The sequence below is a fragment of the Lytechinus pictus genome, chromosome 5, assembly GCF_037042905.1.
Source record: "Lytechinus pictus isolate F3 Inbred chromosome 5, Lp3.0, whole genome shotgun sequence".
NCBI classification, from domain to species: domain Eukaryota; kingdom Metazoa; phylum Echinodermata; class Echinoidea; order Temnopleuroida; family Toxopneustidae; genus Lytechinus; species Lytechinus pictus.
Window position 1 is genome coordinate 52,996,901 of NC_087249.1, and position 19,877 is coordinate 53,016,777.

Consider the following 19,877-nt stretch of genomic DNA (forward strand, 5'->3'; position numbering starts at 1 on the left):
TAATAAACTGCTATTATAACTATTACGACAAGAATAAACTGTCATCACAACTAACCGCCCTTTCACACGAAAAAAATCGTAGTTTGAATTATGATTCCAGTGAAACATAAGGCTAATGACGAATATTTAGCACGTGTGAAACCAAACTAGAACATGATTAGAATCACGAACGCTAATCTAGTCACGATTACAATCGCAATCATTATTACAATGAATCAAGATTCATGTGTGAAAAAGCCCTTACATTTATAAAGGAATAAACCACCTTAAGGACGTTCCACAGTTATGTTTGTGCGCATTATGATCTGCGCATAGTTTACACTCTGCGCGCTGACGTCACAATGGATGAACAGGTGATTAATTAGCTGCAGGTATGAGCTGATTTTTCTCATCTTCTGCACTTTAACTGCAGATCCGATGCGTTGTTTCATGAAGCTAAAAAATTGAATTATTCCATTGACCATTCAAAAAAATATTATCTTCAATTTCAAAATACTTTACTCTGCAGTGCTGCCAAGAATCACGAATATTACCCCGAGTTTGAATAAATGGTAGAGTGGTTTTGATTTTTTCTTCACATAGATACTAAGCATTCGGCGCATTTTTGGTGTTTTAAAAAGCACATTTGCTCTACTAAAAATGCTGATAGTTTAAAAACGAGCACATGAACCCCTATTTTTTAATGTTTGTACCTCTTAAGTATACCTTCCTCTACAACTCTGCAAATTTTGGTGAAAATGACATGGATTTTGAATAAAGTGCAGCATTTATTATACGTTTGTAGTTTGTTACTGAAATTTTACATTTTTTAGATTGGGATTTTGTTATATTTTATACCATTTTTAAGAATTGACAGTGCTGTTAAACTTAAAATTGCAAACAAATAGCGCTATAAATAGATTCGCCATTCTAACGATACAATTATTAACTCTCTTGCGAAATTTGATGACTTTTTCATGTATATTTTGACTGAGTAATAGAGGTTTAAACCCATTGTAGTAATCTTGGCCGGTCTAAAAATGCCAAATTCTTTTGAATGCGCAATTCTTAAAAACATCAATTTGGGTGAACTTTGAAGCTCTATAGCAAAAAATCAAGCACATGGACCTATGTTAATTTTTGCATATTTTAAATACCAAGGTTCTAAAGTATCTATGTGCAAAGTTTGGTGAAAATGACATGGATTTCACTTTAACTGTGGAACGTCCTTAAAACACTATCTGCCCTTTCACACAGTAAAAAAAAATCGTAGTTTGAAAGATGATTCCAGTGAAAAGTAAGGCTAATGACAAAGTTTAGCACTTGTGAAACCAAACTATAATAACGAACGCTTATCACAATCACGAATTCAAATTCTACTCCGGAGGTGAATTCCAGTTAAGTTTCACTCAAATTACGGTAAGAATATTACATGTTAAAGGCTTGACCTCCAAAACATCTGTTGGGGGCGGAGCTTACGTGTCCTTCCAAGCACTTCCGTAGATAATAACTGTCATGCACTCATCGTATCGATGCAGTGCTTTGATTGACAAGTCACCAAGGACACATACCGCCTTCGCTCGGGAATTCGAATCCAAATGACATTTTTCGAGTAAGCGTGTGAAAGGTCCGATGATTTTAAAGACGAATTGCAATCATCAATACAATGATGATTAAAGATTAACGTGTGAAAAGGCCCTATATCATCCAAACATTATTTACCCGCCCACTACACAACTTTCCTACTATCACAATTCACTTCGTTTTATTTTATCTACGCGAATGTGATAGATGATCATGAAAACACTAACATCGTAACTTTAAGTTGTCTGCACGATAAACGGCATACCCAAATGAACCCTAATTCAACTCATTGCGAAGAATGTGATCAATGACTATGTCGTAGAAAGCTATGGACAGATGAACATTCCATGGATATACTGTCAACATGATCAATATCAGCCACCCACTAGACACCTTTCCTGCCATGACCAAGAAAGAAAAAGTAAAAAGAAAACTGATCAAAGACAAAGGCAATATAGTTCCACACTTGAGCAATCTTCTGTGGTGATGAAACATCTTAGACATACAGACACAGATGTAAACGATGGTGCTTTATTTGATATGCAGGCATGATAATACACTCGATATGTCAGCATCCACGTTATTGCGATCTGGAGTCTCCTAGCTTTACAAGATCAAGGAGTATAAGCACTATCATTTTTCCAAGTGGACCGACTTTCCGAAGCCGGGTTATCTTTCTTAACATGATCGGCTTAAAGGAAGTGCGCATCCTTTCAACATTAACTACGTGCTCGCAACTTGCAAAGTAGATGAATAATTTTGAAACAACATGTTTGAGTAGTAGAACATATTTACTTTAACAACGGAAGTCTCATTTCATTTCGAATCCACTTCAAGTAATCGTATTTCCTTTTCAAATTTTTCATTTTTCTTTAGCATAGCTGACAAAACAGCTGTGGAATATTTTACTGGGTGCTACTTGAAAGCATCACCGCTATCTGCTTAAAGTAGGTTATACAAAGAAGTATACAACGCACGTGATTGTCATAATTCCATTGTTTGTTCACGGACCAAGCTAACTTTTAAGGCAGTATTATTTTATTGAATATTGTCTAGTACATTTTTTGTGTTTAATTTTGGTGATTGCAGAGATTGGGAGGGGGGGGGGGGCTTTACAACCAAGACGTTGAATACCATACCTAGTAATAATGGATACTTTATTGTATGAATAGGCCTATGAATGTGGGCATGTATCCAAGGGGGTATGATGTACATATACGTGTGAGTGGGTGTATGAATTACAGTTGAGGCCAGAAGTTTACATACACCCAGGAAATTCTAACAAAAATTGACACTTCCAAACATCATAAAATTTACTGTATCTTATGAAATATTTGTGCTATCATGACAAATTTGATATCAAACAAATAAGTATGAGATGTCCCTTCATCACATTGCTTTGTCATTAGAAGCTGAAGAATATTTAGATGTCATTTTCTCCCTAAAATCTTCATATTTTAGATAAATTATAAATAAGAACTTGACGAAAATATTTCATATTTGTGCTTGATACTTCTCAACACAAACCTTTCAGATTACACTTTGTTGTTAAGTGGTGACATATCATGATAGAAAATGTAAAATAAATAAGAGATTTGACATTTATGTATTTCTATAAACGATGTTTGAAAATATAATAACAAACAATAAAATACATTTGGCACAATATTACAAAAAGACGTTCATTGACCCTAACTGACATTTGACCTTGATTATGTGCCCTAAGACTTGTCATTGATAATTGATAACCCCTATGTCGACAATTAATATATCCATAAACTTTGAAAGTTATGACAGCAATTTAATGATTACCTCCAACATGGCCAAAGTTCATTGACCTTAATGACCTTTGACCTTGGTCATGTGACCTGGAATTCACACAAGATGTTCAGTGATACTTAATTACTCTTATGGCCTAGTTTCATAAATCAGATCCATAAACTTTCAAACTTATTATAGTATAAATTCAACAAATACTCCCTAACTTGGCCAAAGTTCATTGACCTTAAATTACATTTAACCTTGGTCATGTGACCTGTAACTCGGGCAGGATTTCAGTAATACTTGATTAACCTTATGGCCAAGTTTCATGTACTAGGTTCATATACTGTCATATACTGTCATTTCAAAAACTTAAACTTCGGTTAAGATTTGATGTTAAAGCCGCCGCCGCCGTCGGAAAAGCGGCGCCTATAGTCTCACTCGGCTATGCAGGTGAGACGAAAATGTGAGTAAAACGTGGTACTGTCAGATTTTATAGCATTTTGCCATCCATCTGTTAATAACTTACCTTTTGAGCTTGAGATTTTATTATCTCCACAAAACTTTGGTCTGCGAAGTTAGACCACATCTTTTCAGACCGGATTTCGAGCACTGCGCGCATTCGTCGATCGGATTAGAATTTTGAGATCGCGATACCGGCGAAAACCATTGACTTACTTCTCATTTTCGTCAATAATTTTATAGTTTACAATCTTGCCGTCGATTTGGTAGCTATCATTTGAATTGGTTTGTATAAAATGTGAATATTTTGTGGACGAAATTTAGCCTGATGAATATTTTTGAAATGTCTGCGAAGTTTGGACATCCCATATGCGATCATGGTTTGATGTCATTCCTTTAATCGTTATAAATTCCAAATCGTATAGAATAGTGGGTGGAATACCGCTATTGTAACATCGTATAACTGAGCTGAAGTGGATAAGTAACTAAATAAATATTCAGAGGTACAATGTACACTACATTATCATTTGATCCGATGCTTCATGCCATCGCGATGCATCGGCGCGTCGAACATGAGGGGTGTGACATTCATGAAGAGTGTTGGCCCTTTACTTTTCAGGCCTCATCTTACCTTCCCAGTGTCATTTTATCAACTAGGCTTCCCCTAAGGCCCACCTGCAAATCACGCAAATCCACAAATCCATACTTAAGCTTGTCAAGCTTAAGGAAGACATTTCTGGTTCTGAAGCAGCGGCTGTGTAACCATGAATCACCCGCCGGCAAGCAACATGATGAGAGAGAGAGAAAAAAATAACATGATCTTGTTGACAGAGGCGTCGATCCAGGGGGGGGGGGGGGGGCAGGGGGGCGATCGCCCCACCAATGAAAATATTGGGGGTGGGGCAAACATATCATTTTGCCCCCCCCCAATAATTCCGGATGTGCAAAAATACAATAAGATTGTAATGCTACACAGCCAATCGGCAAGCGAGATTGAGATACACCACTCGTTTTTTATCTAAAATCGTGCTAAAAATGTTCGCTTTTAGAATGGAAAGTAAAAATGTTTAGCTCGCGCTTCGCGCTCGTATCATTTCTTTAGCAAAACCCCATACTTTTCATGATAAAATAGGTGAATAGAATGCCCCGTTTTCAGTTTTAATAACCTCAAAAGAATTCCCGCTTCGATTTGCAATAATCTTTTTATTGGATATACATCTTATCCTTTATTTAAAACGTCCATTAAACTGTCATTTTTTTTTCAGATCGAAATATAGAAATTTTCAGCTCGCGCGCTTCGGGCTCGCATCTTTTGTTCTTTGAAATCTTAATCATTGGTACCGAAAATGCTTAGAATATCAAGCTTTCAGGTCAGAATGTAAATAAATTTCGCTCTCGGCACTCGCATAATCTGTGTCTCATCATGACACATGATACTACAAACAGTCCTAAACAGGTACCTGTTTTCAGGTCAGCATACTAAAAAATTTCAGCTCGCGCTTCGCGCTCGCATTGATTTGTTGGTAAGATATGTGTCTCTTTCTCATGAGTTTGTATGATCGAGCGCCTTTGGAACGTATTGATTCCTGATTTTGCCCCCACCCATCTGAAAAATGGATCGACGCCCCTGCCTGTTGATAGTTGATCAGGAGCTTTATATAAGAGCTATTAAAATAACAGGGACGGATTTTCAGACGAAAGTGAATATTTATTTAGGCTGCGGATTTGGGATGTGAAATTCATTGACATATATGCATATTGTTGGGAACTCATGGATCTACGGTTCTTCGTACACAGTATGCTACTAATATGATGACATCTAAAAACAAGCTGAATTTCAGAGTTATAGCATCGGTAGCAACCTTCTTTGCCTTCACAAGAATCAAGAGACGTTTGTTTCCAGCTCGAATCCACAAAGGTGGTTTTTAAAGCCACCGGGGGTTGAACCCATGGTTTATGCAGATGTCCTGTATCTGTATAAATTACTCTTAATTTACCGGGCATATTGCAAAATGTCAAATGGTGATGCGCGCTTTTGTCATAACACGGCAAATTTACGCCTGTTGCCATGGTGAGTACGCTAATTTATTCATGAGTCCACTGTTTTGAAAATTGGACTCATTAATTAGAAAAACAACGGACTCATGAATAAAATAGCGTGCTCACCATGGCAACAGGCGTAAATCTGGCGTGTTGTAACAAAAGCGCGCATCAATATTGGACAATTTTCACTATACGCGGTAAATTAAACGTAATTTTTACAGGAAATCTGCATAAACTATGGGTTCAACCGTTGTTTTTTTCAAAATCACCTTTGTGAATTTGGACCACCATTGCTACATACTTTTTTTTAAATACAGCCTTTTCCAACGAACGTAGAGGGCAGCAACACACAAGCGTGTTGCTATTAGGAAGGTCCACTCGATACGCGCATACAAATGAAGTGCGCGAGCAATTTGGTAGTCATGCCAACGAAACCATGATCCGATACAATACACTTACGGAGTGACAGCAAAATATAGGTAATCTAATATATTATGACAATAGTAGATTAAAACAATGAAAACAAAAAATATATAAAAAATTAAATAATAATGTACCAAATTCTTAAAATAATATATCACTAAATTATTGTCGCAATTTTTTTGTACATCTTCAGTAAAACAGGATGAAATTCTGTCATAAATAAACCAGTCTGCTAATTTCACCCGGATTTAGCCAAGTCATTTTGTGACCACCGGAAACCTCTCAGAGCACTTTTTTAGTAGATTGTAGAGTTGATTTATTTTCATTTCATTTCCTCTTTATCATTATTTTTGCTTGAAATGTTTTTACATTAAATATCATGCTTAAAAATATGAAATACTTGTTCCTGTATTTTTCATAAAATATTACATGGTGGTGACAACAGTTTTATGACTTTGCATATCAATATGATAACAAGTATACGTGAGGTTGATACGTCTTCATCTAAATTTCGCTGCACCATAATGCGCCTACACAATCCAGCACCGCCTCTTATACAAGCGCCATGGCTGGCATGACCGCGCCGGCGCCCCGGGCCGGTCGGTGCTGAGGTAGGGTACGGTGGGCTGCATGCATATGCTAACACAATTTTTTGTAAAATTATGAAATGAAAAAAGTAGATGTGACATAGACCTTCGCCCCTTGATAGTTCGTCTCTAGTCAAGACCCGTCGGAATATACATAGCTCGATAATGAACCAGATAATTGCTGTCTAATATTATGTCTAACGTTAGACTGGGTCTTGGGACTTGGCTTTGCTGTTAAGTGGTCGTATTCGATCTTGCCTGATGGATTGCAAAATGTGGGTTGGATTTGTGGATATAGCATAATTATTTTAGATTTTGAGACTACAATCTACACTCTAAGTGAAAATTAAAATTCTAACCTTGAATATTTATCGTTGCTCATCCGCCATAGTGCCACATCAATGACAGACTAAGTCTATATCTTTCAAGTCCATATCTAGCTAAGTCGAGTCGCGTCGAGATTATCATGCCAGTGCAGTGCAGTCAGCATTATCATTCACGCAGCGCAGTACGCGCACCGAGGTACAGGTGACCGGGGAAGTTTCGGCGCGGCCAGACCAGAACATCACGGTCTCGGCTCTGGCGTTAGCTTGTGTAGATTTGGTAGGGGCAGCGAAATTAAGCAGAAGAACGGTAACACAAATGTCATCAGCCTATGTATTTTATTGCCATGTAAACTACAAGAATCATGATTACCTTTTGTTTTACAATTAAAAAAAAATACAAATATGCTAAAATAATATTATTTAACATATTTTCTTGGAAGTTTTATTATCAATAATAAATAGTAAAATTGAACAAACGAAAAAAAATCAACTCTACAATCTTCCAAAAAAGTGCTCTGGGAGAAAATGGTCACAAAATATGAGCGGAGTGGACCTTCCTAAAAGCAATACTGCAAAGTGTTGCTGCCCTCTACGTTCGTTGGCCTTTTCTATAAAGCTGCCCCTTTTTTTTTTTGGATATACGAGGGATTATCAGCCCAGCCACGATATGACTAATGTGACTCTTGTAAAATCATTTCCTCTATATCCTTTATTTCATGTTTTCAAATGATGTTCATCCATAATCTTTCATGTAAAGAGGAACGAGCTATTATATTAGCATACTTTCACTGGCTCATACTGATAAAATATTGAAGGGGTTATAGCAGCCGACTGGGGGTAATTGCCCCTCCCCCGAAGGGATTTCATTTGTCATGTCTGTCGCAAGAATGACATCGTTTCCAGGTAAATATATCGTAATTCTACGTAAAGTAATAAATCAAAAGCTCTCAATAAAAGTTCTCTCCGAACATGCCCAGTTCCCACTTTTCAGGAAATAATGGAGAGTTTCATAAAACGTAGGTTTGTTTTCGAAGAGTTTATTGTAATACAAATAACATGCACAAAGCAATGCAGATCATACGACAAAAAGGACGATACGAAGGGGATCTTTGTGCTTATCCATCCTGGTGGACACATCAGAGACATTTTGGATTTTTGAAGAATGATGGAAATACAGTGCCAATGAATGAAAACCAACAAGTTAGTGTCACGCCTATAAACTACATATTTTTGGAAAGATTATGGAAAGGATATGCTGATATTTTATCCGTGTTAAACTTCATCAAAGTCGCATAAGGATATGCTAGAGCCCGGAGAGAAGAGAAAAGGGTCCTAAAAGTTGGCGGCCCTAAATTAACGAAAAAGAGAATGCCAAGGACGGGAGGCAACCTTTTCTCCAATAGTGTACCAGAATGGCAAAAGATAAAAACTTAAATTGAGATATATTGCAGTCAACCTCTGAACCGGGATACACACTTGCATAAAATAAATAACTGATATGGCGTGAGTACCCGGCCAATCTCTTCCTTTGTTCACTAGATATGACATATTTCAAGAAAACTTACAAAACAAGCACGCATGATAACTAACAGATGAGGCAAGTAGTAAATCATATTATTTTGACATTCACAATAAGTTTTCATTGCATTTAAAGTACCTCGTTCCAACCCATTACATTCAAGTATTTCACCCTTATACAAGATTTATTAGGCAAGATTCCTCCGGATGGGTGAGATTTATACCCCGAGCCTTTGCTCTCATCGGAATGATTGGATGGGGCGGAAGCACGCCTGAATCGCATCAATCAGACACACCTTGGTCCTTAAAAAAAAGTTGCGATTAATTCAATTAATTTCATCCTTTGAAATCAACCAATGTCAAAATACTCTGATACATAAAATCCATTTTGAACCAGCGAGAACATGGCAACGCCGTGTTGCATGCGTTACCACATTATACATCCTCACTGGAGACGCTTTGACCAGACATTGTAGGAGATGGCGTCACTTGTAATCTTCCATACACTCTTAAAACGGATTGATCAAACTAACCAATGCGTTGGTGTATATGTCGTCGGCGTTCATCCGAACCGTCGTATCAGTAAATTTTGGTCAAAAATTTCGATTTTGAGATTTTTGCAGAAAATGAAAGTCGTATTCTATTTTGTTTAATTTTTTTATGAGGGGATTTTCACGGCGATGGCATTTTGATAAAATGCGCAAATCCAATTGGAAACGTAACAGAGTGATACAACGTTTTGACTGACCGCGATTTCAATGCGCGCGGTCAGCCAAACCGTCGTATCGGCACTGGGCACTGCATTGACTATGCACGTGAAAAGCGATACGACGTTTTGACTGATCGCGCGCATTGGAATCGTGGCCAGTCAAAACGTTGTATCGCTTTTTCCCTACGGCGATTTTGTACATGGAAAATCTAAGCCGCTCTGACTGAAAATACAAGCATGTAGCGGTTTTGCGATATTTTCTCCGATCCTTAGTTTTGTGTAAAAATGAGGATACCAATGTCAAGCAATTGTCTTAGTTTTTCCAGCCATGCATTTTTCTAGCAATAAATGTGTTGTAAGGCTGGGGAACTGGTGTGAAAATTAAAGTAAACTTTGAAGTTGATTATCTCTGAAATGGGTTTGCACCGTCGTATGTGTCATACGACGGTTGTGATGACCGCCGACGAATTGTGTGCGGCCAACAAAAATATTCAAGATTTTTGGTTGATATTGAACATTTTTAAACGGCTTTTTTTTTGACACAGATTGGTAACCTTGACCATTGCTTTTTAAGAGTGTAGTTGCGAGTGATCGGATGCCGGGGCCCACCATAGGAACACATCCAATCAATCAACCAATCAATCATATATACTTGTAACCATAGCTGGTTTATAGCAAAAGTTGCGCCACAGGAAGTCAGACTTTAAATCTCAAGTCACATACATGCCTTACCGACAGACCATTTAGATTTACATGCATGATGGCAAAGATCTATCAGAGGTACCATGTGGGAGTACAGTTGTCACTTTTTGTCAGATGTTTTTCTTCTCTTAGTGCACTCACGTTTCCTCCAAGGAAACATGGAGGTGTGATTTACGCACATAAATGAAGCGTTTCTTCGGCAGTAAATCTCCTCAAAAAGACATCGAAGGATGAAATAGGTCACGCCTTGAGTGCCATAAATTTCATGACTACTATCTCACTTGCAAGTCATTCAATTTCAAAAGGTATGTCGAGGCGATCTCATACACCATCGGGTGATGTATAAACGAGCTCGGAAGATATATGGAATTCGTGGACGTTTCATAACTTTTTACTGATTTATTTCAAAATAAAAACTCTTTTCAATTTCACATGATACAGCATCATGGGCTTGGCAAAATATATTAGAGAATATTTATAAGTGCCACTGACATTAAACATGAATGGAGAATACATTTGCATTCACAATACAGCTTTAACTTTTTAAGCTTAGATAGTATTTCACGTCCAAATCTAGTCCGAGCCCGTTGCTGTTTTCGTTTGTGAAAACTATAATTATGTGAGCATGTTGGGTACACTGTTGGATTGCAATGGTCTTGACTAGTTCTTGTTTTCAAGTCGCAGAACGATTCAATCACAACACGTGTCAATTTCCAATCAATTTCCTAATTGAAAATTCGATAGCACAATTGGGGAATTAGCGATCCAGCCCATTGCATTGTTCTCAAGTTTATAAAATATCATATTACGGTCGTATAGTAATTCGGTTCAAACAGTGAGTGGGTGCTCATTTAGTATTGCACGCTACATTCCGACTTTTGCTGCACTCATTAAAAAAAAATTGAACTATTTTTTGTCTTCGCTTTTAAGATATAAACAGCGAGGATGCATGCCTGTTTGGTGAAATGTATATACATGCGTATTATAATAATAATAATATATATTTTTTTTTGGGGGGGGGGGCATGCTTTATTTGTAAATAAATAACATTGCATAGACTCACAGAGATTTTTGCATTATTTACCAACTATCAACGAGCATGCGGGTTCCCTCTTGAACAATTTCGTTTTAATGAAGACATATCTCTTCCCATCATATATTAACTTCAAGAAAATAACCTTTTTTGTAAACAAAAAAAAATCAAGGTTCTCCCCGCATTGCTTTATTATATGACCATTGCTCCAAAATTCACTCATCTACTGATATTTCCTGCATATTGTCTGTATGGTAAAATGCCGATGACTTCTTTGTTAACCAGTTGATGTATTTGGAATCTGCAACGGAAATGGGTTAAAATAAAATGGCAAACAGGACTATCGACATACTTGTTAAACTAGAAATAAACAAACAAATTTGATGGAATAAGTGCTCTTTGTTTCGAAATGAAGTGATACGTTGATGCTCGCACTTCACAAAGAAAGAAACAAAAAATACATAATGGGACATGATAAAAAGTGCATATTCTTGGATATTTCTTATCTAGATGATGGATATTTTGCTTCGAGCGACTTTCCATGTTTTTTGTATGCTATGTTCGTATTTATGTTTATTCTGGCGATAAGGAAGGTAGAAAAATATATATCCTGGTCTGGGCTAACACAAAGTCATCTGTCACCATCGCAGTCTGCAGCTAGCTGACGCCTAAAGACGAGGGGCGGCGAATTTTCACAAAGATTCCTTATGAATGTCCCCACATCCTTTGCATGATTTTTTTAATTATTTGAGTACTTTTAATTTCATCGCTGTCTCTGTTCATCTATACCCCCTTCTGCCCCTTCTATCTGTAACTCATCCGGTACCTCTTAGTCTACAAATGTAGACCCACATCTGCAGGGTGTGTACCACAGCTGATTCAACGAGTCTGCATAGCAGACTAGGTCTACTGTGGCTGCAGATGGCTCGCTTCGCTCGCCCTTTCAGGCTGGTTTGCTTCGCAAACCAGTAGCTGCGCGCACTGAGATCCTACCATACGAGCCATTCAGAGTCTGCATAGCAGACTAGGTACCTCCTGCTCTTGTAACACCCGTTCTCTCTCTCTCTCTCAACCTCCATCCTCCCCAAATCAGTTAGCCATATTTATTTTCTTTGATTACTCCCTTCTTTTTTTACACAAGTTTTGTCTACCCCCCTCCCCGGTGAAACTCTTTTCCTGGCATGATATCAGAATGATTTTTTTTAATGAATAATCTTGGTGTAAACTTTACAATTCATTTTTGTCAGACGTAGTAAGAATGATTAAATAATACATGATTTAAAACGGTTATCAAAATCAATAATGGGTAAATGCAATGAGTCCCAAATTCCCTACGTGGGACGACAATAACATTGAACTAGCCCCACTTTCAAATACACCAATATTGGCCTATACATACACATACACACACACCATTACACCCGCACACAAACACACACACACTCACCCCCATACTAAAGTTCGTATGACGTATTAGACAAAAAAAAAAAAAACCTTTCTTTGAAACGAGAACTCGATTTCTGGAACTGAACCCGGAGAAGTATAGCATTGAAAACGGGTTCTTGCATATTCATGTCCCATTCTCTTTGATTTTTTTTTGTTATTCGTTAATTGGAGGGACAATGAAGTACAGAAGACGTATCTTACTATTATTATTAACTCCAACTGTTGCCTCTGGGCTACAGTCATGTGAACATTCATAAACATGTGTTCTGTGAGAGTCCGCAGGTGAGTCACATGTGTGAGAGTCCGCAGGAGAGTCACAATTGCGGGTGATGACAATTTGCAATTAACACTTTTATTAGGAAATAACTCGATCGACACGAGTTTATAATCACGAACTTGTTGGGCGATTATAGGATGGGGATGCAGGGCACATATTTGTAATTTCAAACCAAAGAGACTCACATGTTAAATCACAGCTCATTAACAGAAACGTTGTTAAAAATAAATGCCTCGACATGCACCGTTTTATCCACTGATAATAATGATGATAATAATAATAATAATCCGCTTTTATAAAGCGCGTAATACATCGGGACGACGTGTCTAAGCGCTTTACAGATATAACCCCGGTCATCGGATTCAATCAGTAATTCCCGCACACAATGTGAGTACATCCTCCACTCACTGGGAAGCATTCCAGTCAGTCGCCGGTGAAGCGCACACAGTACAGGCAGTGGCGTAGCTAAGGGGGGCCTGGGGGCACGTGCCCCCCCCCCTGAGATTTGGTGTGCCCCCCAGGTGCCCACCCTGAAAAAAATTGGCAGAGCAAAAAAAAAGAAAAAAAGGGAGAAAGAAGAAAAGAAAAAAAAGAAAAGAAGGAGAAAGACAAGAAAAAAGTAAAGGAAAATAAGAGGAGGAAGAGGGTGAATGAAATAATGTTACATATACGAATCTTGTTCAGGATCATACATAACATTGCCCAGAATATTATTCAGGACAAAACACATGAAAGCAAAACAAAGATCGCTCGCGCTTCGCGCTCGCACTTTTTATAAGGCTTATGACATTATTTCATGTTTATGTTGTTTTATAAGAATAAAACTAAGAAGTGACTGATCGAGGGAAATATAGGTGAAGATAATTTCGGGCCCCGTTCCCTATGGGCGATAGACGGATCCGCCCTTGTGACACATACACACACACACCGGAAAAAATGGTGCCCCCCTGAAAAAGCAAGGACCCCCCAGTGCCCCCCAGGAAGAAAATCCTAGCTACGCCACTGAGTACAGGACAAGCTACAATGACTTTCACATCCTACCAGGTACCCATTTAGCACCTGAGTCGAGAGTGGCAAAGTGTGGATTAACGCCTTGCCAAAGGACGCCAGACCGCGGTGGGAATCGAACACACAACCCTCTCTTTACAAGGCGAGAGTCAGAATCACTACACCACGGCTCCTCCACTGAGCGGAATTGCCAATCACAGAACTGGTTTTCAATCACCTCCAAGAAAAATTGTCATGACTGGTAAAAATTAACCACGACTACTTCTTGGAGTAGACACCCTATACTACAATTTCCAGCAAAAATAAATTGCAGTCATACCCAACTCGCGCGATCATCAACCTTTCATGCGTGTAAATGACCTAAAGGTCACCTTTACATGTGCTTCATTTTTTCTAACCTTTAAATGTATATTCCATTTTCCACAAGCTTTTATTTGATACCAAACATGATTTGTTTATTTTTTTTACACTAGATAAGTCATAATTAAAAGGTTTACCTATGTGAAAAGGATGGTGTGGTTTATAACGCCAGAAAACGACGTTGCCCAAGGTTGCCAAAGTAGCCTTCGTCAGATTCTTAATCTGCAGATCCTCAACATAACTTTCAGCAAAAAACCTACATAAATAGTGCCCAACTTGTTTGTATTCCAAACACAGTATATTCTACATTGTTGCATTACTTACATTTGTGACCCTATTTGACCTTTTATGACATTAAATGACATTTCATAGCCCTGGGGGTGTTTCACAAAGATTTAAGTATGACCTAGAGTCGCACTTAAATACCAAGTTGCGTACGGTATGAAAGGCTTGACCGCATTGGTCAGATCGTGTCATGAGGACGCGCACTAAATAGAACAGGGTGACGCTGACTTGTATCGACAAGGAAGTTCTTTTAATTCATTGGGAACAACCACTGTGTCATGAATAAGTACGGGTGGGCCCAATGTCCTGTTCCATGTACTATCAGCTATCTTCTGAAGATGTAATGGCAGTAGAAGCATATATAATTTTTCTCTGACGACACTGACATTTCTGTTCTACCAGTGTTCTCATTTTGGGTTTACAAGTCTTTTGCATACTGATGGAAAAATAATTGGCATTAAAGGTATGGCATTGAAGTTTGTAGAAAAAAGCTAGCTTTTCACAGATAATTCCCTATCAGGTTGTGATACCACATTGTGTCAATTTGGCAAGGGAGAGTTTTCCACTCTAAACTTGCTGCTCGAAAAAAGATCTTACTCTATAGAGTCCGATGCAGAAGAAGTGGACTGGATCAATTAAAGGTGTAATATTAATACTTTTAATCTTAACTAATATAACAAAATATGGTCTTTCTAAAATTACTTAGTAGTACTTCACATTATTTAGCAAGAAGACAGATGCTTCAAAGATCATGAGCCTACCCCCAACTGACAAGTCAGCAAAAGAGCATAATTTTCAAAGGTGCCCTTCCTCAGGAGCTTTATCAGTAGAAACAACTGATCATAATGACTCCCCTGCAACTTGCCTCCCATGTACATGATGTATGAATGGGAAGTATAAATTAGGAGGGCTCTCTGTACTCCCAAGGAATTATCAGAACTTGTTCCATGTGGATTTGAATCGGGGCCACGTACCATGCTCTAGGCTAAGCATTTGCCACTTATCGTGTATCGTATGTAAATAACATTGTGTAATTCTAAATACAAGGAAAACTGAACATGCAGTTGAGACTAAAGAGGGGGAATCAGTCTGGAAGATGAATGAGAGAACAAAATGTAGTGAAGTAAAGATGATGTAAAATGTCGAATTTGTCTAATTGGATACTCGTCTAAAAATATAAATTTGTGTTGTAAAAGTAATTTTCTAAGGTGTCACATTCTGTCATAATTACTTGTAGGCTTATATGAAAATTGGGCGTGGTTCGTGACGTCAGAAAATGGAAATTGCCGAAAGGTGAGGAGGTAGAACCCGTCACATCCATAATATACACACCCTCAACCAAACACGAGATATTCCACATTATGTGTTGCATTAACTACATTTGTGGCTGTCAGGAAAGAAATTTAATTATAGAATGTTTCAGTTTAAACATGTGTTCAACATATTTTCTTGTCCAGGTTAGGGTTGTCTTGTAGACAAGCATGTACTTTATGTTTTGAATATTTTAAAGGCAAGCATTGGAAACGTTTGATACCCCCCCCCTTTAGAATACAAGTGTACCAGGTTGATGCCATATTTCGTATTAGGTATACTATAAGCATTTTCATACAGGTGTCATAAATAGCCAATACAGTGATCTAGCATTTATAAATGTAGTTGACAGATGCACAGGAAGTGTCTTTTATTAATAAGAATGTGTTGCTTTATGCACATCTGTTATTTGAAATTCTTTTAATTACTTTATAGAAATTTTACATTTAGTCCTAGTAACGGTAGGGTATATTAGGAGGTTAATTTCAGTAATTCGGGGAGAACCACCTAAGCTAGAATAGACTACAAATGTTACTATAGGCAGTCGAAGTTAGAACTGAGGGACTACGTCGGTGACGAGATAACGACCCCAGCTGCCGCCGGTTCTCCACCGACATGATTCGTCAAAACTCATGTCATTATTGGGGGCTCGATCTCGTCCACTAATTCGTTGAAGCCACATATCTGATCTGGGGGCAACTCATCGAGGGGCAACAGTCTGCGGAGGCCGAGGCCGAGTGGAAGAGACATCGCAAGCTGCGGAGGCCAGGAACTTGTCCGACCACCAGGGCCAAGTGGGTCATGTCAGGCCAGATGAGATGATGGGGGCTCACATCAACTATTATCATTAAGTTAGGTTATGTTTTGTTATCCATATCCATGTATATTTTCATGTGAATCATTGTAAAAGAAATCAAAGGAGACCACAGAATGATTTAAGAGCTTTGATTAAATCTTTTACTAACTGTAATCCTCAGTTTTACGTATTCCTTATTTGGCGTCAAGCAGCAGTAGATAGATAGTTAAAAAAAAGTCACTTCTCACGTGACAGTGGCTTAGTTTGACCTTTTTTAACCATAAAATGACTTTTAATTGCCCTGGAAAAGTTTAAATGCCTATAGTGATTCATATATGTGGATTTTTCATTTAGAATTTGATTTAATTTGATATCAAACATGATATGTTTATTCCGCTAAATATTGAGGAATGTAAGAAATCTGGTGTGGTTTATGACGTCACAAAAATAAAATTCCTCGAGATGCCAAAGTAGCACCGGTCGGATTTTTAATATGCACACCCTCATCTTAACCTTTGCCAATAAATTTACATAATATCCAACTTGTTTGTATTTAAAACATGATACGTTCCACATTATATGTATTACTTACATTTGTAAGGCTTAATGAACTTAAATGACCTTTACCTGACCTGTGTGTGATTTAAATGTCCATTGATTCATAAAATTACATTCAATTTTTAATTAACTTTAATTTGATACCAAACATGACATGTTTTATTTCTTAAAATTTGAAATTCATATTTGAGAGGTATGTGAAAAAGTGGGCGTGACCTATGACGTCAATAAAAAAAATGCCCAAGGCTGCCCAGGTGGCATCCATCGGATTATTGAAGTAGACACCCCATACTTCAACTTACAGCAATAAAATCGCAGTCATACCCAACGTGACGGTCATGCAATAATTTTGATCATATTTCCCCGACTACTACTAGTATGAACGATGAAATAATGGTTTTCCCTTTTCGGGGAGACAATCCGGACTTCTCGCATTTACTACGGAGACACTTTCTACAACGCACAAATTCCTTTGAAAATACAAGTCAAATCACAATGGAGAGCTAAGAAGCTTTTGTCGAAAGTTAGTGGACCGGGTCAGCATCGGAATCTCTTGACGCTGGAAGACAACATATTTGCAATTGTTCGTCCGACGCAAATCTTCGGATGATGCTGTCCCAGTCCACCAACTTTCGACAAAAGCCTCTCAGCTCTCCATTGTGATGTTAATTGCATTTTCAAAGGAATGCGTTGTAGGAAGACAGTAGTTGAAATACTCTATAAATGCGAATGGATGAAGGGATACTCAAGAAGGAGTAAAACCCCTCACTCACAGAGAGCGGAATCAAAGAGAACACCGTGGCGGAATAAAATCGGAGAAATTAGTATTTTTTAAAACACCTCGAAAAATCAAAGGGCGGAAAAATGAGCGAGCTTATTGCAAGCTTTTAGCATGTGAAAGGTCTGACCGTACGGATATCTTCAACCTGGAGTGCATACTCAAGATTCACGAGTGGAAAGCCCATCACTCTCGAAAATACTGTGCATAAACTCATATGGATTTTATTACTTTTTTGCCAACCATATATCACGTTTATAATGACACTGTTGACCATGGTGACATTACTGAAATAACAATATGATTTAGGAGGATCAAAAATGATTGCATGAAATTACCGGATGATCTAGTAATTATCCAGACTGACCGAAAAACCGTAGGGGTCTGCTCTATACAGATTTTAAAGGAATAGTTACCACTGCTATGACGCCTCTCTTTCTAAACATGTTATCAGAAAAGTGAGGGTAATATGTAACATGTGAATATAATAATACAAGCATCAGAACGTTTCGAGTAAATGTTTTCAGCATAATTTCCTGAAAACGTAAAGATGACAGTCACTGGAGACGGCACTGTATGAAAATACCACGTTTTCCTCGAAATGCTTACTAATATGGATGATGGGGAAAACTGTCATTTCCCGGGAAATGGAGATGTAGCTATTTTTTGTTGGCGGAGCTGGGACATGAAATCGTTTAAATTCATGCCTCTCAGGAAGAGATATAAAAAATGTTTATTCATCAGGTTTTTTTTCAAATTCAATGTATTCTTTTACTCTGTTATGTATTTTCTTAATATTTTAAATCAAATTTTATTTCATTTTTATTTTTTCTATAGTTTGTATTTTCTTTCTTTTTCTAATCTCATTATTTAGTATATTTATTTATTTAATAATTTACGGGGGACAATTGCACACCAAGTCTCACAAGAACATGTTTGTCTATAAGTGTATTTTAATACTACAGGGACTCCAAAGTCATTTTTATGCCGGAAAAGCCTCCGTACTGCTTCTAATATTGCCTGTTGTTATCAATGCACTGTAACTCAAACACATCTGCTAATCATGCAGTATGAAATTAATAAAAATGAATAAATAAAATATAAATGTAACTTTTATGAGGGTACTTATACGCGATTTCACATTTTCGATTTTCCATCTTCACGATAACACTTGTTCTGTTTAAATTTGATACATGAAAAACGGAAATATTTATTTATAGTATCTCATTAGGAACTTCTTAATACTCTTACTGCGCCCACATAAGCAAGTAATCGTATTAATTCGAAAATGAGTTGTCATAAAGTAAAATTTGAAATAATAAATGAACGCTAAAAGTAATGGCAAGGATGTCTACACGAAGAAGCTGACGATACGAATGATGTGCCTTCTCTCCTGGGAATTTACTTAAATACTCGATAGAAACGTGCTCAAGGTTGAAACGAAAGTTTATGTTCAGGCGTTTCTTAGGTATAACCACTTGGGAAAAGAGAGACGACAAAAAAAAAACGATATCAAAAGTATATGTATAATACTGAATGAAAGCTGAAATATTTAGAGGACATGGGTAAAATGGTGTTTTTTTCATTCATTAAGCTGTCGTATTTCTTTCGGGGGGGGGGGCATTCAAAACTAGCGATGCCATGTTTGAAGTCAAGCGGAAGTGCGATCTTGCGCCGGATATTAATCTCATTGATGGGTATGTATAGCGACAGCACGCAGCCCCTGAGAAACATCTGACCAATGTGGTGATGTGTTGTACATTGTATATCGCACGCAACTTAGAATTCAAGTGCATTTTTTTTGTCAGATACTCCCATATCTAGCAAACTTACCTTTCCTCCTGCTGTCTTCTTCTCCACAGACGCTAAGACGTGCCTCCAGCGACACGTTTTTCTAAGACATGAAAATTTGGGGGAAAATAGAGATTTGT